At 38.8% G+C, this 19,853-nt stretch overlaps 1 protein-coding gene across 8 annotated transcripts in view; it reads left to right on the top strand.

Annotated features, from left to right (window-relative positions):
* MECOM (MDS1 and EVI1 complex locus) overlaps positions 1-19,853 on the top strand; it is a 732,881-nt gene that overhangs the window by 563,014 nt on the left and 150,014 nt on the right. The gene's annotated exons all lie outside the window — the stretch shown is intronic.

Genomic DNA, 19,853 nt, shown 5'->3' with positions numbered 1-19,853 from the left:
AGTTGTGGAACGGAGATATTTTCATCTTTGGAACACCCAAAAGAATGTTCCTATGAGTTCCTGTGCAAAGATGTAATGACAGCTTCCTTTGTGAATCCATATTAACTGTTGGCTTTTGGGATTGTCTGGATAGGAAACCATTTTGGCCTCACAGAAGATAGAAATGAGCTCTTTATTTGACCAAATAGAGATCCCTTATGTTGTGGTTAGCTCTGGCCCTGTTCCTGCCCCAAAGACTGTGAATGTGGGGGAGACATCCACATGCTGCAGGCCTGTTTTGCCCCCGGTGGAATCTGATGATGAAGGCTCCTCTGACCAAGAAGACATGAGTGACAGGAAGGAGGAGAGTGTGGCAGACAGCTCAGAAGGAGATCAATTATCTAGCTCCTCTTTGGATTCAGAACAAGAGTTAATGATACAGCCACGCATGCGGAGAGCGATGCATAGGCAACAACAACTGAGAGATTATTATCAAAGAAAATGAGGCCACCTGTGGTTGGGTGGGGCTGTGGTAATTAGTGAGGCTGCTATAAATAGCAGCCTGTGGGTTTGGCCATTGTGGAAGATTATCTGATCGTTGTGTTTCATGACTGCTTTACTGACTTTGACCTTTTGGGTGCTGCTTTTTCCCCGCTTTGAAACTAAAGCAGAGCAAAGTGTGTGTCACTTTGTAAAAGAAGAAGGACTGTGAATTACCTCACAGCTGCAAGCTAAGTATCACAGAACTGATAATGGACTTGTACAAATTACCAGTTTGTTTGGAGACGAGTGCTCTTTGCTATACCAAAAGAGGGCTTGGTTTATGTGAATTTTCATTATAAAGAACATCGTTTTGAATTTTCAAACGTGTGTGTGTCTGAAATTTGTACCTGTGAATTTTTGGGAGGAGTCTACCAGAGAGCCCGACAGAACACCTTATGATTCGACATAGCTACCACTGCAGTTCTTTAATTTAAGCGAAGAACAAAGCCTAGTGTGGATTGAATGAATGAAATGGGTTTGAAGAGCCCACAGATTATGACTACAGTAATAAATAAGCATCCAAAATATGTCCTAATGTTCCGTAACTGCTAATTACAGTGCAATGTTTAACATTGTAAAAATATTAGCATTGTTTCCATGGCAGGTACTGATTTTGGCGAATCAGCAATGGACTATGAAAATTCATCAATCTCTTTCTTAATTTTCAGGGTTACATCCTGGGGCTGTTTAAAAACGAATCAATGCAAATCAATAGAGGAACTGCGTAGAATCTGCAGCACTTCAAATAGAATAGAAGTACAATTATTAGCAGTGCTGTTATTATTAGGTCCACAAACATATCTTTAGAATCCTTTATCCTACAATCATTGTGGATAAAGGCAGGATTAAAACTCTAATAAGTAAGAAATAAAATAAATATTCCAAGATGTGCAGTTTTCTCACTAGAGACTTGTACTAATATAAACAAAAATAGCTGGATGAAATCAAGAATCCCAGTTCCCCGTATTTTTTGTGTATGTTGTCCAAGAAACGAAAATACTTACTGGATTGTTATACTTTGATTATCTTCAGTTTTATGGTTTGCAGATATTGCAGGATTACTTATTAATTTCAAAGATATAGCTAAAACCAATAGCTCATTCTGACTGTTGTATAATGATTGTAAACTGATTCTGGAACATAAGGAGTACATTCCCTCATTTTTTTTCCTTCCTTCCTTATGTTTAATAGTCCTTAATATCTCTGATAAAAGCAATGTTAGGAGATGCAGAAAGACTGCTGGAATGGAAAAAGATTCAAAGGTCCTATGAAAAATTATAGTATATGCAGTGAAGGGCTGCAAATTCTTTTACTGCCACACTGTGGGTGTGGCTTATTTTGTGGGTGTGGCTTGCTGGCCATGTGACCAGGTGGGAGCAGCTTGATGGTCATGTGACTGGAGGTGGCTTAAAGGTCATGTGACTGGCTTCAAGGTGGCCAACTTGACGTCACTCATGTCAAGGATTTGGGTTAGGGTTAGGGTGCCTGGCCTCTCCTTGCCTGAAAGAGATACAATTTCCCTATCTATTTACTATTACTAAACATCCCAAATATACTATTTAATTATATATATATATATGCTGTATGTGGACATACATATTACACACAGGCACACAAAAATATACATTGTCAACTATATAAACTGTATGTTTATGTACACACACACACACACACATGAACAGCTCTTCTAAAATTATACACATTCAACCTCATTTACTGCGATAGGAAAAACATACCCAGAGCCTAGAAGGACAAAAAAGAAGAAAAAAGTTCAAAATTTTTCTACCGGTTCTGTGTACCTGACAAAAATACCTACAAATAGCCTTTATAACCCCTTTCCTTCTATCTAGTAGATTTGCACAACAAGCTCTAGTAAGTTAATTTTAGCCACCTTAGGTTTTTTGGTGGTTTAGTCATTAATGCATACACAATTTATTCGGCTGGTATGATTCAATACATGGTGCAAATCCAGAAAATGTAATAACTAAGTTAATTTATTTATTTTATTTATTTATTTATTACTTAGATTTGTATGCCGCCCCTCTCCGAAGACTCGGGGCGGCTCACAACACGTGGAAACAAATCATAAATAATCTGACAATTTAAAATAGTAAAGATTTAAAAAAGACCCCATATACTAACAGACATACACACAAGCATACCATACATAAATTAAACATGCCCAGGGGAAGATGTTTCAGTTCCCCCATGCCTGACGGCAAAGGTGGGTTTTAAGGAGTTTACGGAAGGCAGGAAGAGTAGGGGCAGTTCTAATCTCCGGGGGGAGTTGGTTCCAGAGGGCCGGTGCCGCCACAGAGAAGGCTCTTCCCCTGGGGCCCGCCAACCGACATTGTTTAGTTGACGGGACCCGGAGAAGGCCCACTCTGTGGGACCTAATCGGTCGCTGGGATTCGTGCGGCAGGAGGCGGTCTCGGAGATATTCTGGTCCAATGCCATGAAGGGCTTTAAAGGTCATAACCAACACATTGAATATTTGACCAGTCCTGCATGTTGGACTAGAGGCTAATCACTTCTAGATTATTAGTTTATACCACATATCAGCTAAGGAATCATTATAGGTACATGTTGTCATGCTACCACTTCTTTACTCACAACTAGGTAATTTGCTCCTGTTATATGATAAAGGTATTCCTGATTATGGATATGTCTGTGTATGTGTGCTATACTCTTGTAAATAACAATCTCTTGTAAATAACAATCAGGTGGATAATCAATTTGATTTACTCACACGTAAATAAATCTAGCTCTAGATTCATTGATTTAGTAAAGAAAGCAGTGGTACACATGAACTGTTTTATAGAAGTCCAGAAATTGCCGTTTCATAAATTGTGCTGCTGTCCATTGTGGTTCTTGCCCCTCTCAAAGTACCCAGTAAAGCAGTACCCAATCATCAAAAGCTCGCTCACCTTTGATGCTAGCTGGAGTGAAACACCCTCCCTACCTCTCCTGATCTTTGCATTCTCACCAACATGCTGAACAGCTTGCTGTTTCCTGAACTCCAGGCAAATTGTGGGTCCCAAGATGTATGGGAAGTGGCATGAATTGTGAATCAACTCTGAAGTCCCCTTGTCAATGTTCTCCTTGGCTTAACTGCTATCACTCTCCCACTTTCAAGAGCCTAAACTTCCTGCACTCCCAAAAGAAAGATAAATAAGAACAAGTCATTTTGCCCCTCTAGACATAGGCAGAGGAAATGATTTCAAATCAAATTTATCATTGCAGTCAGGAACAGAAATGTATTAAAGTTTTTTGGTTTCCCATCTACCCTGGTAGAACTGGTCCTCCACTTGACAAAACATACCCCCGGCTTTCCTTCCAATCCACCAATTAAAGTTCCCTTTCAATTATAATTGAAAATAAGCAAGAGTTAATTGTTATTTTATTTCTGCTTCATCAGGCAAAGAGTGGCTGCTTCATTTTTCAAATGCTTAAACTGTCATCACATATTGTAATCTATAAATGGTGCGTAGGTTTGTGACTGAAAGCAGCGGGAGGGTTATTTAGCTCCTCAGAAATCAGATGTGAGATATTATGTATTGGACCTACTCACAGTTTAGTGGCTGTGAGTAGCATAGGACCCTTGGTAATGATACCTCGACAGAAGGTGAACATCTACTTGGGATTGCTTAAGGGGCACGCGTAAGCGCACCAACATGCCTACCGTCCCTGTCCTAAAGTCCCTATTTATTCATATCCTTTATATGTATTCAAAATCATGTTTTATACCTTTATCTGTTATCCTATATATGCTTGACAAAATAAATAAATAAAATAAAAGTCCTCCTTTCCCAAGTCTCCCATTCATTTCCTGACTCTCGTTTCCTGCTCTTCCTCACTCCTTCCAAATTCGGTGTCAGCCCTCCAGGATAGCCCAGACCAGAAGCACAAACCATGAGTATTATACACTAACTATATTGTAAGGTTACAGTCTAAAGTCTAAAAGCATTTGTGCTTGTTCTTACTTTTACTTTCCAAAAAACCTGATAAAGTCCCTTCTGAGATACTTCCAATGTCTCTACTTCTTCTGTGGGTTAAGATATATTTTGCATGCATAGTTTGCAGCTCTTCTATAGGAGATAATCAAATTGAGCCCAAGGAAGCAAGTCATCAGTTTTGAGTCCCTTTGCATCCTTTGTATCCACTAGAGATCTAAGTCCAGCTCTCCTTGACTCTTCTCTACTGCCAATTGGCCTCGATTGTTACTAGTTCAGATTCTTTTTATAGAGACAGCATGGAATAAACTTCGACTCATTTGAACAATCTTGGTTCCTGATTTCTTGCGCCTGACATCTCTTCTTTGTAGTTCTTTCTCCTGTCTCCCAAGGTTAAGATATTCATGAACTGGTAGAGCCATGTTAACAAGGGTAGCCAATGAATAGGCATGGCTACTAAGTCAGCCAATGGGAGCTAAACACATCGGAGTCTGTGCAGAGAATCGAAACGGGAAACTTAAGGCTGGGCATGGCTCAGTGCGTTTTGTTTTCTCTGCTTCATTCTATAGTCTCAGCCCACTCTATGTTTGTCTGCTCTGCTGAAATGAAACTAACTCTCCTGCTCGTGTTTACTTGAAGAAATAATCTTATTTACACTTATGGTATTGTGTATGTATGTATATATGTATGTATGTGTTTATGAAGAAATGTATGAATCCAGTTGAATCACTCATCTGTGTGTGCTTCTAGAAATTAATTATCTGTAACAAACCCTGATCATTCCCACTTATAATTATATTCAACTCCTATTAATTATTTTTCTCTATATACATTCCCTGTCCCACAGGGGCAGTGACAATTCTTCTTGCCTGTATTTTTACAACAATTTGGATGTATTACAGAGCTAAATCACAAGCACTTGGATGTCTATTTCACTGTGTATGCCAGTTAAGTATCTTGCTTGTGCATGAAAAAGATAGACACTCTGAAGAAGATAAGAAAAATAATATTGTAATCCTATTTATTTTCAATTAGTGTACTTACTTTCTATGTTTACATTGTTATTTTGATCAATGTCCAAACTTTCCTGCCCTTTTACTTAAAGCATTCAAGTTTCCCAGATGGCAACCAAGCTTTACCAAATGGACAAATATTTCAAATGCTTCTGTACTTTTAATACATGACAGAATTCTAGTGCTATGTCAGAGGAAATCCTTTATGAAAGAAGCCAATGGATATATTGTAAAAAGAGACATATAAATCAGTTTAGGAGGATTGTTCTTCACATTCTATAGATGTGTGAGTTGGCATGCCAGCATAAATTGAAACATGAATACATTTCAAAAACTTATGTGTAATCCAAGCAATGAACATTTAAAAAGAAATAAATTAGTATCTTTAAAGGGAAAAAATACAAGCTATTAAACAGCCACATATTAGAAACAAAATATGGCTTTGTTGGCATTCTCATTACCGCTCTGAATTTTTAAGGTCTTCTAAATCAGAACATTTCAGATTAGATTCAAGTTGCACAGTCAGTGTTTTGGAGAAACTGTTTTCTTCAACGTTCGGAATACTTTTTGGGTAGGGTTTCAACTTCAATATTCTGAAGTTGTAAACATCTCTGAACTACTTCTGAAGTTAGCCTCATAGTTCGCATTAGAAGGAAAGCATGATGGCATAAGGCAGGGGTCAACAACCCATGACTCTGAAGCCACATGTGGCTCTTTCATCCCTCTGCTGTGGTTCCCTGTCGCCCAAAATATGCGTCACAACTGCCAATGTGTGACACCCACCAGTACATAATTTATTAAGCTTTTTGACTCCTAATAGGCCAACCATGGATAAATCCAGGAAAAGAAAAGTTTCAGAAGAAAACAGAATCTTTAATTCCACTCTATATCCTAGTTTTGTGGTCACCCAGGAAATAGTCAGGCATGGGAAGAGTTTTGTGGCTCCTGGTGTTTTCTTTTCTGTGGGAAATGGATCGATATGGCTGAGTATTTAAGACTGACAACCCCTGGCATAAAGGGGAAAATATCTTTAGTGACTTCTCACAAGTATTGAATTTACCTGAAATTAGTTGAAATTCTTGGCCCAAATAGGAATCTGCTACTGTTTTAGATGGACAGTTCAAGACAGTTGAACAGTTATTGGACAGTTCAATAATCAATTGGAATCTTTTTTTTTTCCATTTCAGCTTACTGGTCATTGTTCTGTCCTTGCTGTCAACAGATTTTGATATCCGTAGCCCAGTAGTCTATATTCCCTTAGTCTTTTATTTTGCAAGCTGAATAGCAACTTTCCACATTCTTCATTGGGTTTCGTCTTTAGACTTGTGAGCATGGTGGATAACATTCTAAGAGACTCTTCTCATCCTGCTTACAATCTTTTTGAACTGTTGCCTGCTGGCAGAAGAGACAGAACAACTGTATTCCTGAATAGTTTTTTCCCCAAACTATACTCGCACTTAACAATGAACTAAAGGATCACCATCAGTGAGCTGTTGGACAGTATTACTTGGTTTGTTGTGTAGATATTTTGGGGGTACATGGTGGGGAATTAGTGGTGGGTGGAGCTTTTTGGGGGAGGATTGTTATGTGTTACGGGCCAGAATATCTCAGGGACCGCCTTCTGCCGCACGAATCCCAGTGACCAGTTAGGTCCCACAGAGTGGGTCTTCTCCCGGTCCCGTCAACCAAACAATGTCGCTTGGCGGGACCCAGAGGAAGAGCCTTCTCTGTGGCGGCCCCGACCCTCTGGAACCAACTCCCCCCAGAGATTAGAATTGCCCCCACCCTCCTTGCCTTTCGTAAGCTGCTTAAAACCCACCTCTGCCGCCAGGCATGGGGGAACTGAGATACACTTTCCTCCTAGGCCTTCACAATTTTATGTATGGTATGTTTGTATGTATGATTGGTTTTTATATAATGGGTTTTTAACTGTTTTTTAGTATTGGATTTTGTTGTACTGTTTTACTGCTGTTGCTAGCCGCCCCGAGTCTGCGGAGAGGGGCGGCATACAAATCCAATTAATAATAATAATAATAATAATAATAATAATAATAATAATAATAATAATGTGTTGGAACTGGTCTCTGGGCATTATATGACTTTCATTGTCAATTGCAATTTCGTTGTATTGACAATGACAATAAAGTATTTATATTTGATACCTGGTATAATATTTGCTCTACTTGGTCTAGTTTTTCTGGGTCTCTGTAAAGGAGTACAAGGCACAGTACTTTAAGTACAGTTTAACAATGGCAGAATGTCTGTGAAGATTCTCAGTCAGTTTTTGGTTGTCCCAAAAAATTCTTTTTCAAAAGGCAATTGGGCTTTGTTTTTCCTTAAATACATTTTGCTTATCATCCAGGAAGCTTTTTCATTTCAAGTATCTTTGGGATAACAATGGCAGATACAAAAGAAGGATTATCTTCCATTATCATCATGCAGCCATTTTGCAAATATGGCCCAAATCATCTGTATATTTCCTTGTTTGAGAGACTACTGAGTTGCAAGGCAAAATCTGGGAGGAATGGAGCCTGGAGGAGAGAGATAAAAGTGAAAATATCCCTCAACCAAAACCAGTTCTCCTTCTTACTTTCAAAATAAGATGACTCTAAAGTGTACAATAGGGTTGATATTCCTGGAGGCGTCTGTACTATGGCAAATGATTTAGCTTTACTAGATAAGTGGTCAAAGCAATGGAAACTGCAGTTTAATGTTTCCAAATGTAAAATAATGCACTTGGACAAAAGGAATCCTCAATCTGAATATTGTATTGGCAGTTCTGTGCTAGCAAAAACTTCAGAAGAGAAGGATTTATGGGTAGTGATTTCTGACAGTCTCAAAATGGGTGAACAGTGCAGTCAGGCAGTACAGAAAGCAAGTAGAATGCTTGGCACCATAGCTAGAGGTATAACAAGCAGGAAGAGGGAGATTGTGATCCCACTGTGTAGAGCGCTGGTGAGACCACATTTGGAATACTGTGTTCAGTTCTGGAGACCTCATCTACAAAAAGATATTGACAAAATTGAACGGGTCCAAAGACGGGCTACAAAAATGGTGGAAGGTCTTAAGCATAAAAAATACCAGGAAAGACTTAAAGAACTCAATCTGTATAGTCTGGAGGACAGAAGTGAAAGGGGGGGACATGATCGAAACATTTAAATATATTAAAGAGTTAAATAAGGTTCAGGAGAGAAGTGTTTTTAATAGGAAAGTGAACACAAGAACAAGGGGGCACAATCTGAGGTTAGTTGGGGGAAAGATCAAAAGCAATGTGAGAAAATATTATTTTACTGAAAGGGTAGTAGATCCTTGGAACAAACTTCCAGCAGACGTGGTTGGTAAATCCACAGTAACTGAATTTAAACATGCCTGGGATAAACATATATCCATCCTAAGATAAAATACAGGAAATAGTATAAAGGCAGACTAGATGGACCATGAGGCCTTTTTCTGCCATCAATCTATGTTTCTATGTTTCTAAAATGTTGCAGTGATTCGCTTTTTCTCTCTTGAATAATTTCCTTAGCATTACATCAATCAGGCATCAAGCATAAGTTGTTCTCATTTGATCAGCCTCCTTTAAAATTAATATAACTCTCTTTTTTATGCTTTAATATATACTGAATGGATGTTATAGGGCCAGGTAGAGGTATATAAATTAAGCTAATTAACAGTGCAATCCAACGGTGTGTGAGAGAGCATAAAAGATCCTTTGTGAAAACCAAAACAGAATAAAAGTGTCATGATGAATAGTAAATTTATGGTGCAAATGGGTCATACCGTATAATGCAGGCTACAATTTATACAATATGTATCCATTTTAAACATTGATCTTTAAGTAAGCCTTACCATAAATCTGAATATTCCTTCAGGTTACTGTTTATATAGGCCCCAATAGGGATTCAAAGAGACAGTTGCTTTATAAATTTTCTGGTAAATTAGATGGCTGTATGTAAATAATGTTTTTATAAGTCAACATCGTTGTGAATTTAATGATTTTTGGCCCAGTTGGTCAAGACAGTGGAGTAAGACTGTCTTACTCTCACCTTCTAACTTGTGACCCGGACAACCAGACAACCCAATGTACGAGGCAATTTATTTGTGCCAGAATAGGAGAACTATTCTTCCAAGAGGAATGCCAGCTGTCTCTGCATATGACTTTGAGGCGTCCATAATGGCTATTTTCTCTAACAGATAATTCTAAACCAATCTCAGAGCAAAGCATTAGGTACATAGGAATTTCAGAAGTTTGCACATCAATTGGACTTCCTGGTCATCCATGAATAATGTATGGAGTGTGGTTTATACTCTAGAGAGCCAAGAAAAGACGCACCAGGTATAAGACGCACCTTAGTTTTTGGGGAGGAAAATAGGCAAAAGAATCTGCTTACTGGATATTCATCTGGTTAGCGTCCTTAGTCTGGTCAGCTTCAGCCCATTATTTTATCCTCTGGCTAGGGCTTTAAAAAACTTTATTCAGAGAGAGTAACAGTGAAAGAGCTTGCAAGCTAGTAAGAGCTGGGAACATCATTAGCACCTGAAAAGAAACATTCGGAAGAAGTAGAGCAATGAAAAAAACCCTGTAAAGACTTAGGGGTTAGAAAACATTCTTTGCAGAGAGTAACCATGAAAGAGCTTGCAAACCTGTAAGAGCTGGGAACATCGTTAGCACCTGGTTAGGACTGAAAAGAAACATTTGGAGAAAGTTAGACCAATGGGGAAAAAAACCTGCAAAGACTTAGGGTTTAGAAAACACTCTTTGCAGAGAGTAACAATGAAAAAGCTTTCAAGCAGGGAAGAGCTGGGAACATTGTTAGCACCTGGGTAAGGCTGGAAAGAAACTTATTCAGAGCAAGTTAGAGCAATGAAAAACCCCCTGCAAAGACTAAGGGCTTGAAAGACATTCTTTGCAGAGAGAAACAATAAAAGAGTCTGCAGGGAAGATTGTTAGCAGATAGTTAGGCTGGGGGGTTGCGGGGGGGGGGAGCTACATTTAGAATATAAGACGCACCCAAATAATGAGTCTCTTTTAGGGAGGAAAAAGGTGCATCTTATACTCCAAAATACGGTACAGGTATACCTCTCCAGAGTCTGTACTGGGACCATATGATCTGTTTTAAGGGTGGGATCTATCTCCAAACAAGGGAATATTCAGAAAAAGAAGTTGGCCAATGCAGTGGGCACCAGGACATAGAGCAAGGACAGGGATATATTTCACAGGCTGATGTGACAGTTTTCTCACACCAAACAGTTAATTCTCTTATATTTCCTCAAATGAAATATGACATAGTGTCAAAGCCTTATGATCACACTACAAGGAAATTGGGTGGCCTCTCTATTGTGCACAACACCAAATAGATGGATTGTCATCCAGATACAGAGGGTTAGGAAAAGCAAATCTTCAGATCAGCCTGAGTTTCTCATCATTGCATGGAGCTATCTGGGCTTTGTCATTGTCTTCTCCGGAGATGCTTTTATTTTGACACTCTAGTCTAGTGTACAAAACTGAGATTTCATGTGATCCTACGTTCAGGAACCATCAGGACTGACTTTTCTTAGTTTTAGAAGATAATTCAAGTTTGTCACGATTAAATCATGTATGGTCTTTTCCTAAAGGAACTGGCTTTTAAAATGGATTCATTTCTGGTGGAAGATGCAATGTGTTTCCCTGTTACATTTCTAAATAGTTCATTTGAAATGTAAGAGTTCATATCTTTGCTATGACATTTCTGCATTACTGGAATGATGATTAATTTCCCATAGGGGGAAAAATATTCTTACTGTCTTGATCTACAGTTTTCCAGTCACATATTTGTTTCAGTAAAGTCTTAAGAGTAATAACAAAATTATTTCCTCTCCTTGACCCAGGGGGCGGGAAAGAGAAAGAGAAAGAGAGAGGGAGGAGGGAGGGAGGGCGAGAGAGAGGGAAGGAAGAAAGAAAGAAAGAAAGAAAGAAAAAGAAGGAAGGAAGGATGGAAGGAAGGAAGGAAGGAAAGAAGGAAGGAAGGAAGTAAAGAAGGAAGGAAGGAAGGAAGGAGGACAGATGGAAAGAAAGATAGATAGAAAGAAAGAAAGAAAGAATGAAAGAAAAAAAGAATGAATGAATGAAAGAAAGAAAGAAAGAAAGCTTTAGACCAGTGATGCCAAACCTAAGGCATGGGTGCCACAGGTGGTACGCAGAGCCATATCTTCTAGCACTCGAGCCGTTGCCCTAGCTCAGCTCCAAAATGCATTTGTGTGCTGGCCAGCTGATTTTTGGCTCTCACAGAGGTTCTGGGAGGGCTTTTTGGGGTTCCAGAGAGCCTCCGGGGGTGGGGGAGGACATATTTACCCTTCCCCGGTTCCGGAAAAGCCTTTGGAACTTGGGGAAGGCAAAACATCTGCCTACTGGGCCCACCAGAAGTTGGGAAACAGACCATTTCCAGTCTCCATTTTTTCACTTCATTTTAACACCTTTCCTTGTTTAAAAGACATCCGGACATTGTTTGGTGTTATTGAGCTATTTCTATATCCAAAAAAACCCAAACATAAGGTAGGATTTTTCCAATGATGTTTTCTCTGGCACAATTTAAGACCAAACAAAAACAGAGACATGGTTGGGATCTTTATAGATAGCTAGGCAACAGAAGTAATTAACAGGTCATTATCAGGAAGAAAAGTTTAACTACCGAAGCTTGGATGCCACTTCCTAGTTTTCTGTAATGAAAGTTTGGAAACTCCCCAGGCCATTGAATAAACCTTAACTCTGTAAATAAACAAGCTTGTGTTGACTGGATAAACAAACATTAAGGGAAGTGGGAGGGGAAAGACTGCTGGAGAGAGAGAGAAAGTGAGAGATCACAGCTTTATACTTAAAACAAGGAAAAGTAATTAATTCCTTTTTTTTTTAAATAACCAAAGTAATCACGCCGTTGAATAAACTCCAGGCCCTTGGTGAAAAATTATTTTAGAATGAAAAGATTGCCAGCTTTTTCTTCACAAGACTACTTTGGTTTTTCTACCAGTGGCCAGTATCTATTTAACTTTTCAGTTTTTGTTGTTCTCTGCCAAATCTCTGTCTAGGTTGTAACAAAACAATATAAATCAAGTGGTCATTAAAAAGAAAGAGGTATCTGTATGTGCACACACATATATAAATATCTGCTTGAATTACACAAAACATTACAGACTCACTTTGACTAATTTTCTGTTTGCTTGAAGTGAGGTTTACCTCTCCAAATTGTCCTTCGAAAATTGCCAAGTGTTGTGAAAAGTTGCTTCTGGTCAACAACTGATAGTTTAGTGCATTTTCTGTCCATTATCTTTATATCCAATAAAATCTCTTCGCTCCATATACGTTTCATAGACTCCTTCCCCAATGAAAATAAAAATATGGGATAGATAAGACCTTTCCTCTTTGGAACCATTTTTTGACAGTTGTCCACAACTTTATCCACAAATTCAAATGTGTCCAGGATCCCACAAAGCAGGACTAATCTGCCATATGGTTGACCATCTTAAAAAAATAGTGACTAGTAATTTTGGCACACGTATTCAAAAGCGACCCTAGCATGAGACTTATTAAAGGCTGCGAGACCGCCTTCTGCCGCACGAATCCCAGCGACTGGTTAGGTCCCACAGAGTTAGCCTTCTCCGGGTCCCGTCGACTAAACAATGTCGTCTGGAGGGACCCAGGGGAAGAGCCTTCTCTGTGGTGGCTCCGACCCTCTGGAACCAGCTCCCACCAGAGATCAGGATTGCCCCCACCTTCCTTGCCTTTCATAAACTTCTAAAAACCCATCTCTGCCATCAGGCATGGGGGAATTGAAACATCTCCCCCTTGCCCATGTAGTTTTTGTGTATGATTTGATTGTGTGTTGTTTTTTATATATTGCGGTTTCTTTTTTGGACTTTTAATCTAAAATTGTAACCTAGATTTTTAAATATTAGATTTGTTACTATGAATTGTTCTTCACCATTGTTGTGAGCCGCCCCGAGTCTGCGGAGAGGGGCGGCATATAAATCCAATAAATCTAATCTAATCTAATCTAAAGTTTCATTTATATGAAAAGAAAAGTTATCTGGCATTAATAGGCTTTGCTTTCAGTTCTGTCTTGCTTTGATGGTCATTTCATCAGATTATTAAATTAAAATACATAAGCTGCCTGACTCCCAGTACTAAAAGCGGTTAATTGTCATCGTCTCCTTGCATGGTTAAACTTATTGTCACCCTTCTGATGAAAAAATAATCTCTGCAAATGATTTGCTTTAAGAGAGGGCACTGGTGAGAACCTGGTGCTCCTGGTCTAACAGAGCAGGCAGAAAAGATCCTCAGGCCTGAAGATCTGCAGAGATGAGGACTAGCACCTTGAATCACACCAGGATAACTAGGACCGTCTTAATTCTATATCACCCATGAGCTTCCATGCAATAAAAGCAGTGCCATAAGGACATATAATTACAAAAGAAAAAGTTATCAGGGCATATTTATATTGTGGTTACATTTGAATAGGTGAAGGACCATAGCTTCTGAAGATAAAATTCCATTTATCTTCTCCTCCCATATGTTGGGGTTGCAACTTAATTTTGCTCCTTGAAAGTGTCTACATTCCTCCCCTCCATTTTTTAAATCTTTGATGCATTTTGTAAAGATGTTCTTAATTCTTCTACCCCCCCCCCCACTCTCCCTCTCCACACAATCTTTTGACAAACCTTCATGCTGTGTTTTCTAGGAAGTTAAAAGCAATTAAGCAAAAAAAAAGGACCGATTGTAGACATCTATCATATAATTTGAAATTACATACAGTATAGATTTTGAGAGAGATGGAAGAGAAGAATGCTTTGAGAGATTAGTTGCTAAATGCTGGTTTTTAAGAAGTGGGTTATTAACTGAAATAATATCAAGTGAATTCTTCTTTCCCCCCCCCCCCCCCACCACACCCAACCTTTGCAAAGTCTATCCTAGTCAATTATTACAGCAAAGCAGGGAACCAGGAAATAGCTTTGAATCCGTCAGGTCCAAAGTGATGGTAAGATTTGTGTTAAAATAAGGCTGCACACAAAGAATATTTCTGCAATTCAAAAGACCTGTAGGATACCTAACACACTTCAAAATGAAAGACATTGAGAGTTTAAAATACTGTGTTGGTTAATTTGGTTCTTATAATCTTGATTTAATAGTTATAAAGACAGGAACGGAATGGGGAAGAGATTATTCCAGTATGCATTTTAGTGCGAGTTCATTATGCTCATATATTTCTCATTTATGTCTTAAATGATCAAATGATCAAAGCAGCACTCTTTTGAATTCTTCAATGAAGTTCGTAAAATGATTGTTTTATTTATTTATTTATTCTTTGTCCAATATACAGTACATACGGAAGAGAATAGACATTAAATAATATATATAAAGATAGAAAGTAAAAAAGAAGAGAAGTAGATGGGAGGGAGAGAATATATATGATATAAGAGATAGGGAGAGAATATATATGATATATGATATAAGGAAAGACAATTGGACAGGGGACGAAAGGCACACCAGTGCACTTATGTACGCCCCTTACTGGCCTCTTAGGAACCTGGAGAGGTCAATCGTGGAGAGTCTAAGGGAGAAATGTTGGGGGTTGGGAGTTGACACTATTGAGTCCAGTAATTAGTTCCATGCTTCGACAACTCGATTGTTAAAGTCATATTTTTTACAGTCAAGTTTGGAGTGGTTAATATTAAGTTTGAATCTGTTGTGTGCTCTTGTGTTGTTGCGGTTGAAGCTGAAGTAGTCGTTGCCGGAAGGACGTTGCAGCATATGATCTTGTGGGCAATACTTAGATCGTGTTTTATTCTCAAAGAAATGCCCACAAGAAGCACCCAATTGTTTTGTAAAGTTGTTAAAAAGAAAATAAAAGATGCAGAAAAAGAGGGAATGAATAACAGATTTAAAAAGTGAAATACATTTTAACAGATTGTTTTTTCAGAAAACAAACGCAGTACGAAGGTAGATTATCTGAAATATTGAAAGAAAACGATTAAACAGGAGAAAACCTACAATTAAATTATATTTCTCTGGCTAAACAGATTTCATCTTTGCAGATAATCGATAAAAATCAATTTTGTGTCAGGCTTCCAATTGATGTTATTAGTGAAATAATAATGTTTAATTTTTTTTACTTTCTTTTTAAAAAATAGTTTGCACAAGAGATGGATCTTTACACAGATTTTCTAAAATGCTGTGGGACATGGGCCAAACACAACTCCTGAGAAAATGCATTCTATAGACTAGGAGTAACTGAAGAGAAGGCCTTCTCCCAAGTCAATCAGTCAGTCCAATGACCTTTTTTGAAGAATGAAAACAGTCACATCTTTCTGAAGGCTCGTGTAGCTGCTTTGAAAGTTCTCCTTGCTTGTCTGCACATGGTGTACATCTGTAGACAACCCTTCTACTGATTGTACTGTCAAACTACTCTTACTATTAAAAGCAGAATCCTGAAGTTCAGATGAAATTTACTCTCCTGTAACTTAATCCCATTAAATCAGCAATTCCCACTAGATATGTTTGAAGATCACATTGTCTGGGAATACAAAAGTAGCTTGTCAGAAAAAAAAATACCTTGAAGGAATTGAACGGGTCCAAAGACAGGCTGCAAGAATGGTGGAAGGTCTTAAGCATTAAACTTACCAGGAAAGACTTAATGAACTCAATCTCTATAGTCTGGAGGATACATGATTAAAACATTTAAATATGTTAAAGGGTTAAATGAGGTCCAGGAGGGAAGTGTTTTTAATAGGAAAGTGAACACAAGAACAAGGGAGCCCAATCTGAGGTTAGTTGGGGGAAAGATCAGAAGCAACGTGAGAAAATATTATTTTACTGAAAGAGTAGTAGATGCTTGGAAGAAACTTCCAGCAGACGTGGTTGCTAAATCCACAGTAACTGAAATTAAACATGCCTGGGTGTAACATATAACCATCCTAAGATAAAATACAGGAAGTAGTATAAGTGCAGACTAGATGCACCATGAGGTCTTTTTCTGCCGTCAGTCTTCTATGTTTCTATGTTTGTATGAATGGACAGATATTTCTGAATCTTAAAATATCTGGGATGTGGATATCATTGTGAAATGATGGGAACATTAATTAAAAGAGTCGATCTGATCATGCTTGTTTGCTATCCAGTCCCTAACCTATGAAATTTAGCTTTTATATCCTTAATCACAGTTTCTGAGGAAGAAGAAAATCACATAATGACAAGATTTTGACTCAAGTCTTTGCAGTTCTTAATGGCCATTGGCCAAAACAATATTCAATCTTAAAAATAGTTGGAACATCTCAATTCGAAAGAACTACATTGAAGTATTCAGAGTGTCTATGACTGTCAAAACCAGCAGCATATCTCTGCATTTGTTGTTAAAGTATCCTACATAATGGGTTGTTTTTTCGCCTCACTGGACAATTCATTGAAGGCCAAATTCCACAGAAAATTCACTAAAGACAAAATTGTCATTCTTTTCAACGTAATGGAATTAAAATGGGGGTCTTGGGATGGGGTGGTGGGGGCAATAGGAAGAGAAAAAGATCCCATGCAGTTAACAGAAAGAACAGGGTGGGGGGAAACTTTATAAAATGGTTCTCTTCTTTATAAAACGAGTGCTGGTGAGACCGCATTTGGAGTACTGTGTTCAGTTCTGGAGACCTCACCTACAAAAAGATATTGACAAAATTGAACGGGTCCAAAGATGGGTTACAAGAATGGTGGAAGGTCTTAAGCATAAAACGTATCAGGAAAGACTTAATGAACTCAATCTGTATAGTCTGGAGCAGTGTTTTTCAACCAGTGTGCCGTGGCACACAAGTGTGCCGCGAGACATGGTCAGGTGTGCCGCGAAGCTCAGAGAGAAAGAAAGCAAGAGAGAGAGAAAGCAAGAGAGAAAAAAAGCAAGAGAGAGAGAAAGCAAGAGAGAAAGAAAGCAAGAGAGAGAGAGAAAGAAAGCAAGAGAGAGAGAGAGAGAGAAAGAAAGCAAGAGAGAGAGAGAACAAGAGAAAGAAAGAGAGAGAGAAAGAGAGAGAGAGCAAGAGAACGAAAGAAAGAAAGAGAGAGAGAAAGAGAGAGAGGGAAGGAGAGAGAGAGAAAGACATAGAGGGAGGTAGGGAGGCAGAGAGAAAGAGAGCAAAAAAGAGAGGAAGGAAAGAAGAGAAAGAAAGAGGGATGGAGAGAGAGAGAAAGAGGAAGGGAGAGAAAGAGTGAAGGGGAGGAAGAGAGAGAGAGAGAATTTTTTTGTCCAAACTTTTTTTAGCTGCCCCCCACCCCCGCTCAATGTGCCCCAGGGTTTTGTAAATGTAAAAAATGTGCCGCGGCTCAAAAAAGGTTGAAAATCACTGGTCTGGAGGACAGAAGGAAAAGGGGGGACATGATCGAAACATTTAAATATGTTAAAGGGTTAAATAAGGTCCAGGAGGGAAGTGTTTTTAATAAGTGAACACAAGAACAAGGGGACACAATCTGAAGTTAGTTGGGGGAAAGATCAAAAGCAGCATGAGAAAATATTATTTTACTGAAAGAGTAGTAGATCCTTGGAACAAACCTCCAGCAGACGTGGTTGATAAATCCACAGTAACTAAATTTAAACATGCCTGGGATAAACATAGATCCATCCTAAGATAAAATACAGAAAATAGTATAAGGGCAGACTAGATGGACCATGAGGTCTTTTTCTGCCGTCAGTCTTCTATATTTCTATGTTCTCCTTTGGATACTCCAGAATCCACTCTAAATTTTGAGGATTTAGCCAGGGAACATATTGGTTCCAGCAGACTATGTAAAGTTAATTAAGGATGATTAATGGAGCATTTTCCTTACAGTGATATCTGTGACAGAACAAAGCTGTCTCAGGCTTGTCAAGCAGAATTTGAGTTGAATGAGTATTTATGTGATCAGATTTGAAGGGCTGCCTCCTGATGGAGCTAGGATTCATCAATCAATCGCACCGGCTTGCAGTGGTGGGAAATTGGTCTATCAGCATAGCTCTACTTCCATCTCCCCTTTTTTTTTCATTCTATCATCCCTCCGGCTACAATACATCTTTAACTTGTACCTCTCTGACCACCTTTAAGAGCTATCAGAGGGGAGCAGAAGCAAGGGACTAAAACATCTATTATGGGGCTGATTTCTCAGCTGTAGTCATACAATTGATTTCTTTTAAGCAGAGATCCAGCCATTGTAAAATGATACATGTCTGTTCAGTGAAGAAATTGGCTGTAATACAAGTTTACCTCTTGAACCTCTCTCTTTCTCTCTCCCTCTCTCTCTCTGCTTTTGTTTGTTGATTGCTAGTTCTAATGAAGAACCAACATCTTTGTTAATCACCCTGTCTCTCCCATTCAAAGGCACTGTTTTGTTTTTTTAAAGCAGGACAAAATTTATGAAATAAAATGCATAAGCGGACACCGTACCTTTCTAGGTTTGGGCTAATTTATAAAGCCATTTTTGAGAGAATAATGTTGTTAAAAGTGATCCCCCCCCCCCCTAGATTTTGCATGTTAAAGCATGGCTACATACCACTAGTAAATCATTATACTTTATAACACAAGTACATATCTCAGAAACAATAATTATTGATGCAAAATTCTTTGTTCTTTTGAAGAACGCTAATAGGCTGGGAAACACTTATATTTTATAAATTAGCAGTCAGATGCAATGTTCACACTGGGACTTTAGATCAAAGATACTACCTCTAGAATGTTCATAGAAAGTCTTTCTGTTGAGTTTGATTTTTATTACTTGTATTCTCCCTTTGTTATTGTTCTCCTTCTATATCAATTTCCATCCCCTATTTCAATTATTGTTTCTCCAGTCTGGTTGCTATTTTCACAAACTTCCTTTGCTCCGGAAGCGGAGTAAAGACGCTGAGACATATTGTGGATTAAATAAGGGTCATTTTATTAAATTAACATAAATTTAAATAACGTAACTTTAAATACGTAAATTTGAATATTTAAATTCAACTATAACTAAGGACCTGCAGAGGCCAAAACTAACGGGGCGGAAATTCCTACCAGAAACTTCCTTGGCAACATTGGGCAAAAACTCCTTGCTGAACCAGGTGAAGGTAGCCACCTTCACCTGGATCCAAGCCACGCCCCTTCGTCATGTGGGAGGAGTTCACCCTCCAATCCCCGTGGGAAATTGGATCCGGTGATTCCCATGGACACCCTCTCTCCAATTCCCGACGTTGTTCCAACCTCTAGTTCCTGGAGAGAGGTGGTCCATCACCCTTTCAAGGATGCCCAAAGGAGCATGAGCAGTCGCTTCTAATTGCCCATTTCCGCCCCTAACCTGCCAAACCCCAGTGACCAAAGGGAGGCCTATACTAACATCTAAGTGTGCCGCACCCCC

This window comes from Erythrolamprus reginae, chromosome 5 (assembly GCF_031021105.1).
Source record: "Erythrolamprus reginae isolate rEryReg1 chromosome 5, rEryReg1.hap1, whole genome shotgun sequence".
NCBI classification, from domain to species: Eukaryota; Metazoa; Chordata; class Lepidosauria; order Squamata; family Dipsadidae; genus Erythrolamprus; species Erythrolamprus reginae.
This window is presented reverse-complemented; position numbering and strand designations above follow the sequence as displayed.